This window comes from Mytilus galloprovincialis, chromosome 7 (genome assembly GCF_965363235.1).
Source record: "Mytilus galloprovincialis chromosome 7, xbMytGall1.hap1.1, whole genome shotgun sequence".
In the NCBI taxonomy this organism is placed as follows: domain Eukaryota; kingdom Metazoa; phylum Mollusca; class Bivalvia; order Mytilida; family Mytilidae; genus Mytilus; species Mytilus galloprovincialis.
This window is the reverse complement of record NC_134844.1, coordinates 56,793,661-56,799,903: the sequence shown is the minus strand read 5'-3', so window position 1 is coordinate 56,799,903 and position 6,243 is coordinate 56,793,661. Positions and strand designations below refer to the sequence as shown.

At 31.9% G+C, this 6,243-nt stretch overlaps 1 long non-coding RNA gene across 2 annotated transcripts in view; it reads left to right on the top strand.

Moving 5' to 3' along the window:
* Positions 1-272: 272 nt before the first annotated feature.
* Positions 273-6,243, top strand: part of LOC143083347 (uncharacterized) — a 28,303-nt gene continuing 22,332 nt past the window's right edge. For both annotated transcript variants that reach the window (XR_012980655.1, XR_012980656.1), the window contains exon 1: positions 273-451. This is a non-coding gene — a long non-coding RNA (uncharacterized LOC143083347). The remainder of the gene's footprint in view (positions 452-6,243) is intronic.

The window sequence follows — 6,243 nt, the reverse complement described above, 5'->3', positions numbered from 1 at the left end:
ACATTTTAAGATAAAGATGTATGCCAGAGGTAAGGTAAAAATTTGGAATACAAATAAATGTACATGTTATCCAGAAAGAAGTTAGTTTATATATAGGTAACAGGGAGAGACCGCCTACCAGTAGCTTTTCTTCATTCCACCAATAGAAACAAATTTGTCGCAAAATAACCAACCAATGAAAAATAAGAAATCTTAAATCTAAGCTAAGATTTTAAAATACTCACAGTATTATGTTTTATCGTCTGGCATTCGCATGAAGTTATGGAGATTTTAAACCATGACTGTCAAGTTTTTTTCAAGAGATTTTGAAGAAATAAATAACTTTGACTTTAGTATTATATATATATAAGTGATGCGATAGGCAATGTGACTCGTATTTATGAATAAATCGAAATTAAAAGGTACAAAGAACACGTGGAGATAGGAATAACGATGTGTGCAGACTTTAACGGTAAGTTACTTTTGGTTAAATCGAAGAAATTGACGAATTAGAAACAATAATGTTTAATACAAATTGAAGTCAAAGTCAAAACTAGAGGCTCTTAAGAGCCTGTGTCGCTCACCTTGGTCTATGTGCATATTAAACAAAGGACACAGATGGATTCATGACAAAATTGTGTTTTGGTCATGGTGATGTGTTTGTAGATCTTACTTTACTGAACATTCTTGCTACTTGTAATTTTCTCTATCTATAATAAACTTGGCCCTTTAGTAACAGAGGAAAATATTTTGTAAAAATTTACAAAAATTTACCAAATTAATGAAAATTGTTAAAAATTGACTATAAAGGGCAATAACTCCTTAAGAGATCAACTGACCATTTTGGTCATGTTGATTTATTTATATATCTTACTTTGCTGAACGTTATTGCTGTTTACAGTTTATCTTTATCTATAATAGTGTTCAAGATAATAACCAAAAACGGCAAAATTTCTTTAAAAATTACCAATTGGGGGGCAGCAACCCAACAACCAGTTGTCCAATTCATCTGAAAATATCAGGGCAGATAGATATTGACTTGATTAACAATTTAACCCTATCAGATTTGCTCTAAATGCTTTGGTTTCAGAGAAATAAGCCAAAATCTACATGTTACCCCTATGTTCTATTTTTAGCCATTGCGGCCATCTTGGTTGGTTGGCTGAGTCACCACAAAAATTTTGTAAACTAGATACCCTTATTATGATTGTGACTAAGTTTGGTTAAACTTGGCCGATAAGTTTCAGAGGAGAAGATTTTTGTAAAAGATTAAAAAAATTTACGAAAAATTGATAAAAAATGACTATAAAGCGCAATAACTCCTTAAGGGATCAAATAACCATTTTGGTCATGTTGATTTATTTGTAGATCGTACATTGCTGAACATTATTGCTGTTTACAGTTTAACTCTATCTATAATAATATTCAAGATAATAACCAAAAACGGCAAAATTTACTTAAAATTACCAATTTAGGGGCAGCAACCCAACAACCGGTTGTACGATTAATCTGAAAATATCAGGGCAGATAGATCTTGACTTGATAAACAAGTTTACCCTGTCAGATTTCCTCTTAATGCTTTTGTTTGAGAGTAATTACCCAAAATCTACATTTTACTCCTATGGTCTATTTTTAGCCATGGCGGCCATCTTGGTTGGTTGGCTGGGTCACCGCACACATTTTTAAAACTAAATACCCTAATAATGATTGTGACTAAGTTTGGGTAAAATTAGCCCAGTAGTTTTAGAGGAGAAGATTTTTGTAAAAGTTAACGACGACGGACGACGGACGACGGACGCCAAGTGATGCGAAAAGCTTACTTGGCCCTGTGGCCAAAAAGGAGAAGGGACTTTAAGGTTTGTCCCTGGAAAAAGTCTCATCCTTCTAAAAAATATGCTAGTAATCTAATACGATATAAACGGTGTCAGTAAATTCCATTATTTTGGTTTTTCTCACTGTCTCTCCATTGAAGGCGAGGTCGAGTGCAAAAGTAGGTTTCAAAAAGCCAACAAACTCGCTACTCTCCTTCAAAAGAAATTAGTAATTTAATTTGATATAACAAAGTTTTATTTTGATAAAACAAATGATTAATTTGATATAACATATTATTAATTTGATATAACAAATTATTAATTTGATATAACAAATTATTAATTTGATATAACAAATTATTAATTTGATATGACAAATTATCAATTTGATATAACAAATTATCAATTTGATATAACAAATTATCAATTTGATATAACAAATTATCAATTTGATATAACAGATTATCAATTTGATATAACAGATTATCAATTTGATATAACAAATTATCATTTTGATATAAAACCTATTAATAGTATGATTTAATCATAAAAATGATTGATTGAAAGATTGCTTAACCAAAATTGGTGTTTTTTTTTTGTATGATTAAAAAAATTGAGAATGGAAATGGGAATATGTCAAAGAGACAACAACCCGACTAAAGAGCAAATAACAGCCGAAGGCCACCGATGGGTCTTCAACGCAGCGAGAAAATCCCGCACCCAGAGGTGGGCCTCAGCTCCCCCTAAATAAAATTGGGTACTTGTTCAGTAAACATGGACGTCATACTAAACTCCAAATCATATAAATGAACTAAATTTATCTCATTAAATGCATATTAAACACATCCCCTCTTTATCCTTTATTTGAGACAGTTTGAGGAATAAGTTTCACAGTTTAGTACATGATACATGGTGACTTAGAACGAACGAATGTAATAGAAAAAAAAAATGACGAATTTAATATATATTGCACATTTTCAAGTACAAGAATGAAATGAATAGCTCGATATTGAGAGATTGGTGTTTCTGTGAACATAGGGACAAGGATGAAAACATTTAGGTCTCTCTCTTTTAAAAGTTATAGCGTTTCACTTATATATCAAAAGGAGAAGAGGGAAACCACATCTATGCAATATATAAAAGCAATTTGATATAACACATTTACATTTGGTTATATCAAATTAATAAATTATTTTTTCAAATAATTATAATTAGTTATATCAAATTGATAATATGTTATATCAAATTAATAATTTGTTATAATAAATTGATAATCTGTAATATCAAATTGAAAATCTGTTATATCAAATTAATAGTTTGTTATATCAAATTGGAAAAAGTAAATTAGCATGGCCCTAAAAGGCTTCCGTAATAAATAGATTATCACTGGTCTTTCAAACGCTAGTCTAAAAATGTATAGAATCAAAGACAAAGTCGACGAATGAAAAAGACTTTAATTAACAATCTTATAAATTACTCGCATCTATACTATTAAACGAGAAGACCTCATTTTTGGTGTCGCTTCTCTTCTTTCCACAATAAATTAATCAACTCGACTCTGTGTCCTATATGTACAGTGCATAGTCGCATTTGTCATCCATTCATATGATTATTCAGATTGAGTTATTTTGGGAGAAAAACGAGAAAAAAGGCATCCGGATATTGTCCCGTCATTGGACGAAATTTTAAGTCAGATTATACTTCCGGTTTGCGTTTTTCTGTATACTTTGAACAAACAAATAGTACGAATAAAGTGTATTTTAATTCTGTTCAGAGTTTATTAAATGAAGAGGGTCTGTATACTATGTCAATTGACCACCATGGATCGATTACTAAACTAAGAATTGAAAGTAAATACACTTTATTTATATAGTAATATACAGATAAGCGCTAAAATTATTCATGTGAACTTTTTATACCTTTTCTGAAATTCTCTATTCATTAAATATTTTACAAAATTCATTGATAACAAAAAAAAAAGATGTGGTATGATTGCCATGCTAAAATTCTTCATGTGAACTTTTTATACCTTTTCTGAAATTCTCCATTCATTAAATATTTTACAAAATTCATTGATAACAAAAAAAAAAGATGTGGTATGATTGCCATGTTGAGACAACTCTCCACAAGAGACCAAAATGACACAGAATTTACGACTATAGGTCACCGTACGGCCTTCAACAACGAGCAAAGCCCATACCGCATACTCATCTTTAAAAGGCCCCGAAATGACGATGTAAAAAAATTCAAACGAGAAAACTAGCGGCCTTAATTATGTACAAAAAAAGGAACGAAAAACAAATATGTAACACACAAACAAACGACAACCACTGAACTACAGGCTCCTTACTTAAATGTGCATAACATACTCAATGTATGTTCATATTGAAATTGATAGAAAACCAAAAATTGGGAATTTTGGAAATGAAGGAGGAGGTATAAAACTTCTAACAACACTTTACATACTTTTAACTCCGCTCTGAATGCCCGCGATTTCGCGGGTGTGTTCTAGTGATCTATAAAATTAAGTGTTGAAAGATCGGTAATCTAGAATTATTAAAATGTTTGACTAAGGTCCATCAGCCAATAGTACACGAACATTCAGAACGATAATATGTAATATATACGTTATTTGGATCAATTCCAAACAAAAAAATACGTTATAAATCGGGGATAAGTACACAATCTACTGATTCACAAGGAAGCAAAAAAAAGAGAAAAAAACAAAAACGTAACCATAGTTACTCTGGTAAATTATTGTAACTAACGCAATGATTGATAGCGAGGACGTATAATTGCCAATAACAGAGACCAAATAATGTCGATATTAGCAACTATAGGTTGTCGAACAGTCTTCAACAATGAAAAATCCGTACTGTATAGGCCGCGAATGGCAAATTTTGAAAATTTTATCAATTTATTGCGTCCGAAGCACTTTTCGGGGTTTACTTTCGTCAGGAGCGGAAAATAAAAGTAGATTTGACCTGTTGGTATTCTAGCTTATTGCATTTCTGTTTAAAGATTATGTTTTAGCTATTCAAGGTCTGAACTTTCATTTTAAATCCCGTCTGTCACCCTTATCCTTCAACCACCCCTAACCGACCCCTTGCGAAGTAATAAAATGTCGTCCGTTTACAATAAACGGAGGGAGCATATAACACAGACAGCAACCGACGACAATTTTTATCTCATTACGGATTTTGGAATCATAAATTAAAACGGATAGACCAGAAAGTTAATCGAGTTTTGTTAAAATCTAAGCACTGTGTTTTTGTCGGCCATTTCATAGATTAATTAACCAGGACTTAAAGAAGTTATTCGAAATTTGTAATGTTTTCCCCAATAATTATTTATTTACCCAGTTGTCCAAACTTTTAAAGAAAACTGTCGCAGTTGTTCTCGACAAGCGAAATATTTCTTTCGGTACCACTTCACAATGTTATTAATCATCTGTGTAATCCTCTGAAACTAAACTAGATGAGTTCATAAATGTTATAGTCTAAATTATTTTTAGAAATCGATGCATTTTCAATACATTGTCTGTGGAGGAAAGTCAAATTAATATATTGTTTTTTAACAATTAAACAACATACTCTATTGTTTACATTTTTCATCAATGTTAAGGCCAAAGAAAATATCGTCTCCCCAAATTAGCTAATAATATAATAGAATAGAGAATGGAAACGGGAGTATGCCAAAGAGACAACAACCAGACCAAAGAACAGAAAACAGACCAAGGCCATTAGTTGGTCTTCGACGCAGCGATATAATCCCGCACCCGAAGGCAGGCTGCAGCTGGCCGCTAAACAATAGTGTATACTAATTTAGCGAAATGGCCGCCACACTAAACTCCGAAACAATCAAATGACCCAAAATATACAAAAAAACAAGACTAACAAAGGTTAGAGGATCCTGACTTGGGACAGGCGCAAACATGCGGATGGGTCGAACATGTTCTGTGAGGTCTCATACTTTTAGCCAATGTGGAAAAAAACAAACACACAGCAATACGATCAGATCAAAAGAAGTCCGAGGCCGATGTTAAAATAGGTAACAGAAGAAACTAAGCAAAATCACAATGATCAAAACAAAATGATAAAGGACTTCTAACAGTTACTGACATGCTAGCTGCAGACCTCAATAAAACTGATCCAATATCATGCCTCCATCGTTCAGAAAATCAACCACAATCTCTCCTATTAGGGGTTTAGTATTATAAGTTACATGTATAAGAAAAGAACATGATCCGTATCATGCCAACAATTGCGTTTAGAATAAATGTGTTTATTTCTGATGCAAAGACCCAGTGTACGAGTGAATAAATATTAATTTAAAAAAACCAACTTAAAGTATTAAAGTTGTACCAAACAGCTTGACTAAAATTAATTTGGCTCGTGTAATTTTCATAAAATTTTGACAAAATATTGACTTTTACCCTTTGACAAAAATATAA